This window comes from Chamaea fasciata, unplaced genomic scaffold (genome assembly GCF_029207755.1).
Source record: "Chamaea fasciata isolate MVZ Bird 193981 ecotype frontalis unplaced genomic scaffold, bChaFas1.0.hap1 SCAF_447, whole genome shotgun sequence".
NCBI lineage: Eukaryota > Metazoa > Chordata > Aves > Passeriformes > Sylviidae > Chamaea > Chamaea fasciata.
Genome location: NW_027094532.1, coordinates 21,455 through 36,600, shown reverse-complemented (window position 1 = coordinate 36,600; position 15,146 = coordinate 21,455). Strand labels below are relative to the sequence as shown.

Genomic DNA, 15,146 nt, shown 5'->3' with positions numbered 1-15,146 from the left:
AGGAGCAACGCTTCCTGCACAGAGCCCCCTGACCCAGAGAGGGCGACTGCCTGCTAAAAATAAATTCAGCACAGGATATCTGCCAGATCCAACCTCCCAGAAGCTGGAACCCTAACTGTCCTTGGAGTGCCCAATGTCTCCTACAGCCTGACATCAGGAACCTGCTGGGGTGAGTTTAGTCTCCCACAGAAATAACCCACAGTTCCTGCACAGAGCTCTGTGCCAGGGAGTGGGCTTCTGCCACTTAGAATTCTGAACAGTGCACATTACTCCCAGAACTAAGCTGTCAGAAGCTGGAACCCTAACTGTCCTTGGAGTGCCCAATGTCTCCGACGACCTGACATTAGGAACTTAGTCGGTGAGTATAGCTTTCCACAGAAAAGACCCACGGTTCCTGCACAGAGCTCTGTGCCCGGGAGTGGGCTTCTGCCACTTAGAATTCTGAACACTGCCGCACTTCTCCCATATCCAAGCTCCCAGAAGCTGGAACCCTAACTGTCCTGCGAGTGCCAAATGTCTCCTACGACCTGACATTAGGAACTTCAGGGGGTGAGTTTAGCTTCCCACGGAAGAGACCCACAGTTCCTGCACAGAGCTCTGTGCCCGGGAGTGGGCTTCTGCCACTTAGAATTCAGAACAGTGCACATTACTCGCAGAACCAAGCTCCCAGAAGCTGGAACCCTAACTGTCCTTGGAGTGCCAAATGTCTCCTACGACCTGACATTAGGAACTTAGTCGGTGAGTTTAGCTTCCCACAGAAGAGAGCCACTGTTCCTGCACAGAGCTCTGTGCCCGCGAGTGGGCTTCTGCCACTTAGAATTCTGAACAGTGTACTTACTTTCACAACCAAGCTGCCATGAAGCTGAAACCCTAGCTGCCCTTAGACTGCCAAACATCCCCTGCAAACTGACATCAGGAACCTGGAGTGGTGAGTTTAGCTTTCCACAGAAAAGACCCACGGTTCCTGCACAGAACTCTCGGCCACGGAGTGGGCTGCTAACTGATAAAAATAAGTTCAGCACAGGACTTTCGCCAGATCCAAGCATGCAGAAGCTGGAACCCTAACTGTCCTGCGAGTGCCAAATGTCTCCTACAGCCTGACATCAGGAACCTGCTGGGGTGAGTTTAGTTTCCCACAGAAAAGACCCACAGTTCCTGCACAGAGCTCTGTGCCTCGGAGTGGGCTTCTGCCACTTAGAATTCTGAACACTGCTGCACTTCTCCCATATCCAAGCTGCCATGAAGCTGGAACCCTAACTGTCCTTGGAGTGCCCAATGTCTCCTACAACCTGACATTAGGAACTTCGAGGGGTGAGTTTAGCTTCCCACAGAAGAGAGCCACTGTTCATGCACAGAGCTCTGTGCCCCGGAGTGGGCTTCTGCCACTTAGAATTCTGAACAGTGTACTTACTCCCACAACCAAGCTGCCATGAAGCTGAAACCCTAGCTGCCCTTAGACTGCCAAACACCCCCTGCAAACTGACATCAGGAACTTGGAGGGGTGAGTTTAGGTTTCCACAGAAAAGACCCACCGTTCCTGCACAGAACTCTCGGCCACGGAATGGGCTGCTAACTGATAAAAATAAGTTCAGCACAGGACTTCTGCCAGATCCAAGCATCCAGAAGCTGGAACCCTTACTGTCCTTGGAGTGCCAAATGTCTCCTACAGCCTGACATCAGGAACCTGCTGGGGTGAGTTTAGTTTCCCACAGAAAAGACCCACCGTTCCTGCACAGAGCTCTGTGCCCCGGAGTGGGCTTCTGCCACTTAGAATTCTGAACACTGCTGCACTTCTCCCATATCCAAGCTCCCAGAAGCTGGAACCCTAACTGTCCTTGGAGTGTCAAATGTCTCCTACAACCTGACATTAGGAACCTGATGCGGTGAGTCCAGATCCCACAGAAAAGGGGCAACGCTTCCTGCACAGAGCCCTCTGACCCAGAGAGGGCTACTGCCTGCTGAAAAAAAATTCAGCACAGGATATCTGTCAGATCCAAGCTCACAGAAACTGGAACCCTTACTATCCTGCGAGTGCCAAATCTATCCTATAAACTGACATCAGGAGCCTGATGGGGGGAGTATAGGTTCCCAAGAAAGACAGCCACCGTTCCTGCACAGAGCTCTGTGCCCCGGAGTGGGCTTCTGCCACTTAGAATTCTGAACACTGCTGCACTTCTCCCATATCCAAGCTCCCAGAAGCTGGAACCCTAACTGTCCTGCGAGTGCCAAATGTCTCCCTTCGACCTGACATTAGGAACTTCGGGGGGTGAGTTTAGCTTCCCACAGAAGAGAGCCACTGTTCCTGCACAGAGCTCTGTGCCCTGGAGTGGGCTTCTGCCACTTAGAATTCTGAACAGTGCACATTACTCCCAGAACCAAGCTGCCATGAAGCTGAAACCCTAGCTGCCCTTAGACTGCCAAACACCCCCTGCAAAATGACATCAGGAACTTGGAGGGGTGAGTTTAGCTTTCCACAGAAAAGACCCACCGTTCCTGCACAGAACTCTCGGCCACGGAGTGGGCTGCTAACTGATAAAAATAAGTTCAGCACAGGACTTTCGCCAGATCCAAGCATGTAGAAGCTGGAACCCTAACTGTCCTTGGAGTGCCAAATGTCTCCTACAGCCTGACATCAGGAACCTGCTGGGGTGAGTTTAGTTTCCCACAGAAAAGACCCACAGTTCCTGCACAGAGCTCTGTGCCTCGGAGTGGGCTTCTGCCACTTAGAATTCTGAACACTGCTGCACTTCTCCCATAGCCAAGCTCCAAGAAGCTGGAACCGTAACTGTCCTGCGAGTGCCAAATGTCTCCTACAACCTGACATTAGGAACTTCGGGGGGTGAGTTCAGCTTCCCACAGAAGAGAGCCACTGTTCCTGCACAGAGCTCTGTGCCCGGGAGTGGGCTTCTGCCACTTAGAATTCTGAACAGTGCACATTACTCCCAGAACCAAGCTGTCAGAAGCTGGAACCCTAACTGTCCTGCAAGTGCCAAATGTCTCCTACGACCTGACATTAGGACCTTCGGGGGGTGAGTTTAGCTTCCCACAGAAGAGAGCCACTGTTCCTGCACAGAGCTCTGTGCCCGCGAGTGGGCTTCTGCCACTTAGAATTCTGAACAGCGTACTTACTTTCACAACCAAGCTGCCATGAAGCTGAAACCCTAGCTGCCCTTAGACTGCCAAACATCCCCTGCAAACTGACATCAGGAACCTGGAGTGGTGAGTTTAGGTTTCCACAGAAAAGACCCACGGTTCCTGCACAGAACTCTCGGCCACGGAGTGGGCTGCTAACTGATAAAAATAAGTTCAGCACAGGACTTTCGCCAGATCCAAGCATGCAGAAGCTGGAACCCTGACTGTCCTGCGAGTGCCAAATGTCTCCTACAGCCTGACATCAGGAACCTGCTGGGGTGAGTTTAGTTTCCCACAGAAAAGACCCACAGTTCCTGCACAGAGCTCTGTGCCTCGGAGTGGGCTTCTGCCACTTAGAATTCTGAACACTGCTGCACTTCTCCCATATCCAAGCTGCCATGAAGCTGGAACCCTAACTGTCCTTGGAGTGCCCAATGTCTCCTACAACCTGACATTAGGAACTTCGAGGGGTGAGTTTAGCTTCCCACAGAAGAGAGCCACTGTTCCTGCACAGAGCTCTGTGCCCGGGAGTGGGCTTCTGCCACTTAGAATTCTGAACAGTGCACATTACTCCCAGAACCAAGCTGTCAGAAGCTGGAACCCTAACTGTCCTTGGAGTGCCCAATGTCTCCGACGACCTGACATTAGGAACTTAGTCGGTGAGTATAGCTTCCCACAGAAGAGAGCCACTGTTCCTGCACAGAGCTCTGTGCCCGGGAGTGGGCTTCTGCCACTTAGAATTCTGAACAGTGCACATTACTCCCAGAACCAAGCTGTCAGAAGCTGGAACCCTAACTGTCCTTGGAGTGCCCAATGTCTCCTACAACCTGACATTAGGAACTTTGGGGGTTGAGTATAGCTTCCCACAGAAGAGAGCCACTGTTCCTGCACAGAGCTCTGTGCCCCGGAGTGGGCTTCTGCCACTTAGAATTCTGAACAGTGTACTTACTCCCACAACCAAGCTGCCATGAAGCTGAAACCCTAGCTGCCCTTCGACTGCCAAACACCCCCTGCAAACTGACATCAGGAACTTGGAGGGGTGAGTTTAGCTTTCCACAGAAAAGACCCACGGTTCCTGCACAGAGCTCTGTGCCCGGGAGTGGGCTTCTGCCACTTAGAATTCTGAACACTGCCGCACTTCTCCCATATCCAAGCTCCCAGAAGCTGGAACCCTAACTGTCCTGCGAGTGCCAAATGTCTCCTACGACCTGACATTAGGAACTTCGGGGGGTGAGTTTAGCTTCCCACGGAAGAGACCCACAGTTCCTGCACAGAGCTCTGTGTCCGGGAGTGGGCTTCTGCCACTTAGAATTCTGAACAGTGTACTTACTCCCACAACCAAGCTGCCATGAAGCTGAAACCCTAGCTGCCCTTAGACTGCCAAACACCCCCTGCAAACTGACATCAGGAACTTGGAGGGGTGAGTTTAGCTTTCCACAGAAAAGACCCACCGTTCCTGCACAGAACTCTCGGCCACGGAGTGGGCTGCTAACTGATAAAAATAAGTTCAGCACAGGACTTCTGCCAGATCCAAGCATCCAGAAGATGGAACCGTAACTGTCCTGCGAGTGCCAAATGTCTCCTACAGCCTGACATCAGGAACCTGCTGGGGTGAGTTTAGTTTCCCACAGAAAAGACCCACCGTTCCTGCACAGAGCTCTGTGCCCAGGAGTGGGCTTCTGCCACTTAGAATTCTGAACACTGCTGCACTTCTCCCATAGCCAAGCTCCCAGAAGCTGGAAACCTAACTGTCCTTGGAGTGCCAAATGTCTCCTACAACCTGACATTAGGAACCTCATGCGGTGAGTCCAGATTCCCACAGAAAAGGAGCAACGCTTCCTGCACAGAGCCCCCTGACCCAGAGAGGGCGACTGCCTGCTAAAAATAAATTCAGCACAGGATATCTGCCAGATCCAACCTCCCAGAAGCTGGAACCCTAACTGTCCTTGGAGTGCCCAATGTCTCCTACAGCCTGACATCAGGAACCTGCTGGGGTGAGTTTAGTCTCCCACAGAAATAACCCACAGTTCCTGCACAGAGCTCTGTGCCAGGGAGTGGGCTTCTGCCACTTAGAATTCTGAACAGTGCACATTACTCCCAGAACTAAGCTGTCAGAAGCTGGAACCCTAACTGTCCTTGGAGTGCCCAATGTCTCCGACGACCTGACATTAGGAACTTAGTCGGTGAGTATAGCTTTCCACAGAAAAGACCCACGGTTCCTGCACAGAGCTCTGTGCCCGGGAGTGGGCTTCTGCCACTTAGAATTCTGAACACTGCCGCACTTCTCCCATATCCAAGCTCCCAGAAGCTGGAACCCTAACTGTCCTGCGAGTGCCAAATGTCTCCTACGACCTGACATTAGGAACTTCAGGGGGTGAGTTTAGCTTCCCACGGAAGAGACCCACAGTTCCTGCACAGAGCTCTGTGCCCGGGAGTGGGCTTCTGCCACTTAGAATTCAGAACAGTGCACATTACTCGCAGAACCAAGCTCCCAGAAGCTGGAACCCTAACTGTCCTTGGAGTGCCAAATGTCTCCTACGACCTGACATTAGGAACTTAGTCGGTGAGTTTAGCTTCCCACAGAAGAGAGCCACTGTTCCTGCACAGAGCTCTGTGCCCGGGAGTGGGCTTCTGCCACTTAGAATTCTGAACAGTGTACTTACTCCCACAACCAAGCTGCCATGAAGCTGAAACCCTAGCTGCCCTTAGACTGCCAAACACCCCCTGCAAACTGACATCAGGAACTTGGAGGGGTGAGTTTAGCTTTCCACAGAAAAGACCCACCGTTCCTGCACAGAACTCTCGGCCACGGAGTGGGCTGCTAACTGATAAAAATAAGTTCAGCACAGGACTTCTGCAAGATCCAAGCATCCAGAAGATGGAACCCTTACTATCCTTGGAGTGCCAAATGTCTCCTACAGCCTGACATCAGGAACCTGCTGGGGTGAGTTTAGTTTCCCACAGAAAAGACCCACCGTTCCTGCACAGAGCTCTCTGCCTCGGAGTGGGCTTCTGCCACTTAGAATTCTGAACAGTGCACATTACTCCCAGAACAAGCTCTCAGAAGCTGGAACCCTAACTGTCCTTGGAGTGCCAAATGTCTCCTACAACCTGACATTAGGAACTTCGGGGGGTGAGTTTAGCTTCCCACAGAAGAGAGCCACTGTTCCTGCACAGAGCTCTGTGCCCGGGAGTGGGCTTCTGCCACTTAGAATTCTGAACACTGCTGCACTTCTCCCATAGCCAAGCTCCCAGAAGCTGGAAACCTAACTGTCCTTGGAGTGCCAAATGTCTCCTACAACCTGACATTAGGAACCTCATGCGGTGAGTCCAGATTCCCACAGAAAAGGAGCAACGCTTCCTGCACAGAGCCCCCTGACCCAGAGAGGGCGACTGCCTGCTAAAAATAAATTCAGCACAGGATATCTGCCAGATCCAACCTCCCAGAAGCTGGAACCCTAACTGTCCTTGGAGTGCCCAATGTCTCCTACAACCTGACATTAGGAACTTAGTCGGTGAGTATAGCTTTCCACAGAAGAGAGCCACTGTTCCTGCACAGAGCTCTGTGCCCGGGAGTGGGCTTCTGCCACTTAGAATTCTGAACAGTGTACTTACTCCCACAACCAAGCTGCCATGAAGCTGAAACCCTAGCTGCCCTTAGACTGCCAAACACCCCCTGCAAAATGACATCAGGAACTTGGAGGGGTGAGTTTAGCTTTCCACAGAAAAGACCCACCGTTCCTGCACAGAACTCTCGGCCACGAAGTGGGCTGCTAACTGATAAAAATAAGTTCAGCACAGGACTTCTGCCAGATCCAAGCATCCAGAAGCTGGAACCCTTACTGTCCTTGGAGTGCCAAATGTCTCCTACAGCCTGACATCAGGAACCTGCTGGGGTGAGTTTAGTTTCCCACAGAAAAGACCCACCGTTCCTGCACAGAGCTCTGTGCCCAGGAGTGGGCTTCTGCCACTTAGAATTCTGAACACTGCTGCACTTCTCCCATAGCCAAGCTCCCAGAAGCTGGAAACCTAACTGTCCTTGGAGTGCCAAATGTCTCCTACAACCTGACATTAGGAACCTGATGCGGTGAGTCCAGATTCCCACAGAAAAGGAGCAACGCTTCCTGCACAGAGCCCCCTGACCCAGAGAGGGCGACTGCCTGCTAAAAATAAATTCAGCACAGGATATCTGCCAGATCCAACCTCCCAGAAGCTGGAACCCTAACTGTCCTTGGAGTGCCCAATGTCTCCTACAACCTGACATTAGGAACTTAGTCGGTGAGTATAGCTTTCCACAGAAGAGAGCCACTGTTCCTGCACAGAGCTCTGTGCCCGGGAGTGGGCTTCTGCCACTTAGAATTCTGAACAGTGTACTTCCTCCCACAACCAAGCTGCCATGAAGCTGAAACCCTAGCTGCCCTTAGACTACCAAACACCCCCTGCAAACTGACATCAGGAACTTAGAGGGGTGAGTTTAGCTTTCCACAAAAAAGACCCACGATTCCTGCACAGAGCTCTGTGCCCGGGAGTGGGCTTCTGCCACTTAGAATTCTGAACACTGCCGCACTTCTCCCATATCCAAGCTCCCAGAAGCTGGAACCCTAACTGTCCTGCGAGTGCCAAATGTCTCCTACGACCTGACATTAGGAACTTCGGGGGGTGAGTTTAGCTTCCCACGGAAGAGACCCACAGTTCCTGCACAGAGCTCTGTGCCCCGGAGTAGGTTTCTGCCACTTAGAATTCTGAACAGTGCACATTACTCGCAGAACCAAGCTCCCAGAAGCTGGAACCCTAACTGTCCTTGGAGTGCCCAATGTCTCCTACGACCTGACATTAGGAACTTAGTCGGTGAGTATAGCTTCCCACAGAAGAGAGCCACTGTTCCTGCACAGAGCTCTGTGCCCGGGAGTGGGCTTCTGCCACTTAGAATTCTGAACAGTGTACTTACTCCCACAACCAAGCTGCCATGAAGCTGAAACCCTAGCTGCCCTTAGACTGCCAAACACCCCCTGCAAACTGACATCAGGAACTTGGAGGGGTGAGTTTAGCTTTCCACAGAAAAGACCCACCGTTCCTGCACAGAACTCTCGGCCACGGAGTGGGCTGCTAACTGATAAAAATAAGTTCAGCACAGGACTTTCGCCAGATCCAAGCATCCAGAAGCTGGAACCCATACTGTCCTTGGAGTGCCAAATGTCTCCTACAGCCTGAAATCAGGAACCTGCTGGGGTGAGTTTAGTTTCCCACAGAAAAGACCCACCGTTCCTGCACAGAGCTCTGTGCCCCGGAGTGGGCTTCTGCCACTTAGAATTCTGAACACTGCTGCACTTCTCCCATAGCCAAGCTCCCAGAAGCTGGAACCGTAACTGTCCTGCGAGTGCCAAATGTCTCCTACAACCTGACATTAGGAACTTCGGGGGGTGAGTTCAGCTTCCCACAGAAGAGAGCCACTGTTCCTGCACAGAGCTCTGTGCCCGGGAGTGGGCTTCTGCCACTTAGAATTCTGAACAGTGTACTTACTTTCACAACCAAGCTGCCATGAAGCTGAAACCCTAGCTGCCCTTAGACTGCCAAACATCCCCTGCAAACTGACATCAGGAACCTGGAGTGGTGAGTTTAGCTTTCCACAGAAAAGACCCACGGTTCCTGCACAGAACTCTCGGCCACGGAGTGGGCTGCTAACTGATAAAAATAAGTTCAGCACAGGACTTTCGCCAGATCCAAGCATGCAGAAGCTGGAACCCTAACTGTCCTGCGAGTGCCAAATGTCTCCTACAGCCTGACATCAGGAACCTGCTGGGGTGAGTTTAGTTTCCCACAGAAAAGACCCACAGTTCCTGCACAGAGCTCTGTGCCTCGGAGTGGGCTTCTGCCACTTAGAATTCTGAACACTGCTGCACTTCTCCCATATCCAAGCTGCCATGAAGCTGGAACCCTAACTGTCCTTGGAGTGCCCAATGTCTCCTACAACCTGACATTAGGAACTTCGAGGGGTGAGTTTAGCTTCCCACAGAAGAGAGCCACTGTTCATGCACAGAGCTCTGTGCCCCGGAGTGGGCTTCTGCCACTTAGAATTCTGAACAGTGTACTTACTCCCACAACCAAGCTGCCATGAAGCTGAAACCCTAGCTGCCCTTAGACTGCCAAACACCCCCTGCAAAATGACATCAGGAACTTGGAGGGGTGAGTTTAGGTTTCCACAGAAAAGACCCACCGTTCCTGCACAGAACTCTCGGCCACGGAATGGGCTGCTAACTGATAAACATAAGTTCAGCACAGGACTTCTGCCAGATCCAAGCATCCAGAAGCTGGAACCCTTACTGTCCTTGGAGTGCCAAATGTCTCCTACAGCCTGACATCAGGAACCTGCTGGGGTGAGTTTAGTTTCCCACAGAAAAGACCCACCGTTCCTGCACAGAGCTCTGTGCCCCGGAGTGGGCTTCTGCCACTTAGAATTCTGAACACTGCTGCACTTCTCCCATAGCCAAGCTCCCAGAAGCTGGAACCCTAACTGTCCTGCGAGTGCCAAATGTCTCTTACAACCTGACATTAGGAACTTCGGGGGGTCAGTTTAGCTTCCCACAGAAGAGACCCACCGTTCCTGCACAGAGCTCTGTGCCCCGGAGTGGGCTTCTGCCACTTAGAATTCTGAACAGTGCACATTACTCCCAGAACCAAACTGTCAGAAGCTGGAACCCTAACTGTCCTGCGAGTGCCAAATGTCTCCTACAGCCTGACATCAGGAACTTCAGGGGGTGAGTTTAGCTTCCCACAGAAGAGAGCCACTGTTCCTGCACAGAGCTCTGTGCCCGGGAATGGGCTTCTGCCACTTAGAATTCTGAACACTGCTGCACTTCTCCCATATCCAAGCTCCCAGAAGCTGGAACCCTAACTGTCCTTGGAGTGTCAAATGTCTCCTACAACCTGACATTAGGAACCTGATGCGGTGAGTCCAGATCCCACAGAAAAGGGGCGACGCTTCCTGCACAGAGCCCTCTGACCCAGAGAGGGCTACTGCCTGCTGAAAAAAAATTCAGCACAGGATATCTGTCAGATCCAAGCTCACAGAAACTGGAACCCTTACTATCCTGCGAGTGCCAAATCTATCCTATAAACTGACATCAGGAGCCTGATGGGGGGAGTTTAGGTTCCCAAGAAAGACAGCCACCGTTCCTGCACAGAGCTCTGTGCCCCGGAGTGGGCTTCTGCCACTTAGAATTCTGAACACTGCTGCACTTCTCCCATATCCAAGCTCCCAGAAGCTGGAACCCTAACTGTCCTGCGAGTGCCAAATGTCTCCCTACGACCTGACATTAGGAACTTCGGGGGGTGAGTTTAGCTTCCCACAGAAGAGAGCCACTGTTCCTGCACAGAGCTCTGTGCCCTGGAGTGGGCTTCTGCCACTTAGAATTCTGAACAGTGCACATTACTCCCAGAACCAAGCTGTCAGAAGCTGGAACCCTAACTGTCCTTGGAGTGCCCAATGTCTCCTACAACCTGACATTAGGAACTTCGGGGGGTGAGTTTAGCTTCCCACAGAAGAGAGCCACTGTTCCTGCACAGAGCTCTGTGCCCGGGAGTGGGCTTCTGCCACTTAGAATTCTGAACAGTGTACTTACTCCCACAACCAAGCTGCCATGAAGCTGAAACCCTAGCTGCCCTTAGACTGCCAAACACCCCCTGCAAAATGACATCAGGAACTTGGAGGGGTGAGTTTAGCTTTCCACAGAAAAGACCCACCGTTCCTGCACAGAACTCTCGGCCACGGAGTGGGCTGCTAACTGATAAAAATAAGTTCAGCACAGGACTTTCGCCAGATCCAAGCATGCAGAAGCTGGAACCCTAACTGTCCTGCGAGTGCCAAATGTCTCCTACAGCCTGACATCAGGAACTTGGAGGGGTGAGTTTAGCTTCCCACAGAAGAGAGCCACTGTTCCTGCACAGAGCTCTGTGCCCGGGAATGGGCTTCTGCCACTTAGAATTCTGAACAGGGCACATTACTCCCAGAACCAAGCTGTCAGAAGCTGGAACCCTAACTGTCCTTGGAGTGTCAAATGTCTCCTACAACCTGACATTAGGAACCTGATGTGGTGAGTCCAGATCCCACAGAAAAGGGGCGACGCTTCCTGCACAGAGCCCTCTGACCCAGAGAGGGCTACTGCCTGCTAAAAAAAAATTCAGCACAGGATATCTGCCAGATCCAAGATCCCAGAAGCTGGAACCCTTACTGTCCTGCGAGTGCCAAATCTATCCTATAAACTGACATCAGGAGCCTGATGGGGGGAGTTTAGGTTCCCACGAAAGACAGCCACCGTTCCTGCACAGAGCTCTGTGCCGGGGAGTGGGCTTCTGCCTGCTGAAAATAAGTCCAGCACAGGATATCTGCCAGATCCAAGCTGCCAGAAGCTGAAACACTAACTGTCCTTGGAGTGCCAAATGTCTCCTACAACCTGACATTAGGAACTTCGAGGGGTGAGTTTAGCTTCCCACAGAATAGACCCACAGTTCCTGCACAGAGCTTTGTGCCCCGGAGTGGGCTTCTGCCACTTAGAATCCTGAACACTGCTGCACTTCTTCCATATCCAAGCTCCTAGGAGCTGGAACCCTTATTGTCCTTGGGGTGCCAAATCTGTCCTATAAACTGACATCAGGAGCCTGATGGGGGGAGTTTAGGTTCCCACGAAAGACAGTCACCGTTCCTGCACAGAGCTCCGTGTTCGGGAGTGGACTTCTGCCATTTAGAATTCTAAACAGTGCACATTACTGCCAGAACCAAGCTGTCAGAAGCTGGAACCCTAACTGTCCTTGGAGTGCCAAATGCCACCTGCAAACTGACATCAGGAACCTACTGGGGTGAGTTTAGCTTCCCAGAGAAAAGACCCACTGTTCCTGCACAGAGCTCTGTGCCTCGGAGTGGGCTTCTGCCACTTAGAATTCTGAACAGTGCACATTACTCCCAGATCCACGCTGTCAGTAGCTGGAAGCCTGGCTCCCCTTAGACTGCCAAATGGCTCCTTAAAACTGACAATCGGATCCAGGGAGGTGTGTTTAGTTTCCCCAGAAAAGGGGTCCCCGTTCCTGCACAGAGGTCTGTGCCCCGGAGTGAGCTTCTGCCACTTACAATTCTGAACAGTGCACATTACTCCCATAACCAAGCTGCCAGAAGCTGAAACCCTGGCTGCCCTTAGACTTCCAAACACCTGCAAACTGACATCAGGAACTTGGAGGGGTGAGTTTAGCTTCCCACAGAAGAGACCCACCGTTCCTGCACAGAGCTCTGTGCCCCGGAGTGGGCTTCTGCCACTTTCAATTCTGAACACTGCTGCACTTTACTCCCAGGTCCAAGCTGTCAGTAGCTGCAACCTTGACTCTCCTTAGACTGCAAAATGACTGCAACCGAGTTGCACATAGTGAACAGCACAGAAAAATGAAACAACACGGATGTGAACGTCCAGAAAATCTAACTGTTAAGTAAGAACCATCTGTAAGCATCACTGTTTATTAACTATCGCTACCATTGTCTGTATACAGCTGTATGTTGCTTCTATAAAGACATAAGTGTGTGGAATGTATGTGTTCCTAGAGTTAGAATTCAATTTGTTTTGGTAAGTTTATGATATGGGGATAAGACATAGAATGCCCTAGGGTGAGTTTATGCCGCTTGTATCCCCAGTCGCTTGTTCTGGACCTTTAAGACTGATTTTGAGAGCTAAGCAAGAAAGAAAATGGGTGCAGTTTGTTTTAAGAAAATGACTTTCACTGCTCTGAATACCCTCTCTCATATATTCAGCTCAAGCACAGACAGACTGCAGCACAAAGATGTGCTTTGCTCTTAGTTTCAGCTAGTTAGGGCAGAGAAGTTCCCTCGCTATTTGTTTTCCTTTTTCTTAGGACTGTTTAAACCTGCTGCAGACTGAAAAACCCAGAGCAGCGCCGAGAGCTGGCACCTGCAGCCCACGGGGCCTGCACCTGAGCATTTTATCAACACCAGAACAGCTGATAAGAGACCAAAAGAGCTCAGCTACAGCCCACAGCAAAGACTTTCTGAAGTTACCATCTCGCTTCAAAATAACAAAAAGTTTTATTATTTCATATTATTCATTCTTTATGCTTGCGACCACTTTGTTTGTTAAACAAATAGGTTTTCCCACTTTTCTCCAAAGAAATTCTTTGCAAAAGCAGTTTAAAAGAAAGAGACTGTTTAGGTTTACTTTCCAGAAGAACCCCATTCAAAGGTTTCCTCTCAAATTTACTCTAAACCCCGACAGCAACAAACAAATCAAACTACACAACAAAGAAGTCACAAATAAATTTCAATTAAAAACACCAAAACAAATCATTCCTAACTCAAGAAACCCATAAACCTCAAACCATCAAAACAAAAATACCACTTATAAATACACACAAAACTAAAAAAATCAATGTAACTATAAACAATACCTTTCAAATGATCCATAAGTATAAAACATATACTGCAATCAAACAAGCCAAATAAATTAACCCCTATACTATAATAAACAATAATCCAATTACAAATATTAGGAAACACAAAAAATTACCTACATTCCACTACCTCAACCCACCAAAACAAACACTACATACTCACCATGATAAAAGCCACCGCTAAATAAATAACCTCCCCTATACCTCACACTACAGCCACTTCCACCATTGTAAACCTTAGAAAACATTTCCTTTAAAAATACAATATCTCACCAAAAAAAAAAATTTCAACAATAAAACTCAGTTCAAAAACAATCTGATCGACATGTAAACTAAGAAACCTACCACCAAATAAATAGACCGTATCCCTTAGCATACACCATCTACAAACAAAATAAAACTACACAAAAAATTATTGAAAACCACCTTAAAACAACTAAACAGAAAAAAACTTTTAAAAATATTAAAATTGCATCTAACAAAACCTCCACCGGCCAGGCTGGCCCTAGGTAATCTGAATCCCTACATACAATAAACAAAAACAAAACCCCAATCGCACGTATCAGAAGCCTATTTAAAAAAAAAAAAAAAAAAGTTACTTAAATTAATTCTACCTCAAATACAAACAAACCCATCCATACAGTTACCTTCGCTCAAAAACCAAATTACAGGCAATAAATAATACCAAAAAATAAAACAAAACACTATGTACCACCAAAGAATGCAATATTGAATAAAAGCACCATATAAGTAATAAAGTAATAAAAGCACCGCATAGAAGTACCACTATTTATTAAAATCCCAGGTGAAGTGGGATTCCCCCAGTTTGAACACAGACAATAAAAGGAGTTTCTTTCCTCAATTTAAACTCTTTTGTCCTCAAAACCCCCTTTTTTTTTTTTCTAGGGACGCCAGGGAAGGATTGGGAAGACAAAATTGAAAGGGAAAAGGAGAAAAGTCCCCCCTACAAATCCACACCGGCTCACCTGCTCCTGCTGCCCGGCACAAAGGTTTGTCCCTCGGCATCTCCTGAAGCAATACTCCATATCCGAGGGTTCCCCCAAACTCTGTAAGATGAGCTCGCCATCATCCCGTAAGACACTCCAGAGAGCCTCGCAGAAGCTGCTCCCTCCGGCAGCTCCACGCTAGACTGAGCTGAGGCTCCCCGCGTAAGCAGCTCGGGCAGGAGCCACCTGCCCCTCATTATCCTTTACAGCTCACGCCTGCGGCTGCTCTGTCCCCTCGTTATCCTAACAGCTCACGCCTGCAGCTGCTGCCAGCCCGAGGGTGAGGGCGGGGCAGAGGGAACTTGCTGCAGACATTTCACTGTTTGCACCGACACACTGGGGCACCGGGCTTTGCTTGCTAGGGATAAGCAAAAATTAAAGAGTTGACTTTTCTTGTTGTCATCGTCCTTGAAGAAAGGAAAAATATATCAGGACTCGTGTGACTTCTCTGTGAACACAAAGTGCAAGGAACTTGGGAGGGGGAGGTCTTAAAACAACACCGGTTTCCTATAGCAGCAGCTGCTTTTGGTGCACACTGAAGCTTCTCTAGGCTTGTTTCAACGC

At 49.9% G+C, this 15,146-nt stretch overlaps 1 long non-coding RNA gene across 1 annotated transcript in view; it reads right to left on the bottom strand.

The window, feature by feature from the left end:
- Positions 1-14,619, bottom strand: part of LOC136305495 (uncharacterized) — a 58,276-nt gene extending 43,657 nt beyond the window's left edge. Inside the window, exon 1 of the long non-coding RNA XR_010725365.1 lies at positions 14,562-14,619. This is a non-coding gene — a long non-coding RNA (uncharacterized lncRNA). The remainder of the gene's footprint in view (positions 1-14,561) is intronic.
- Positions 14,620-15,146: the final 527 nt, after the last annotated feature.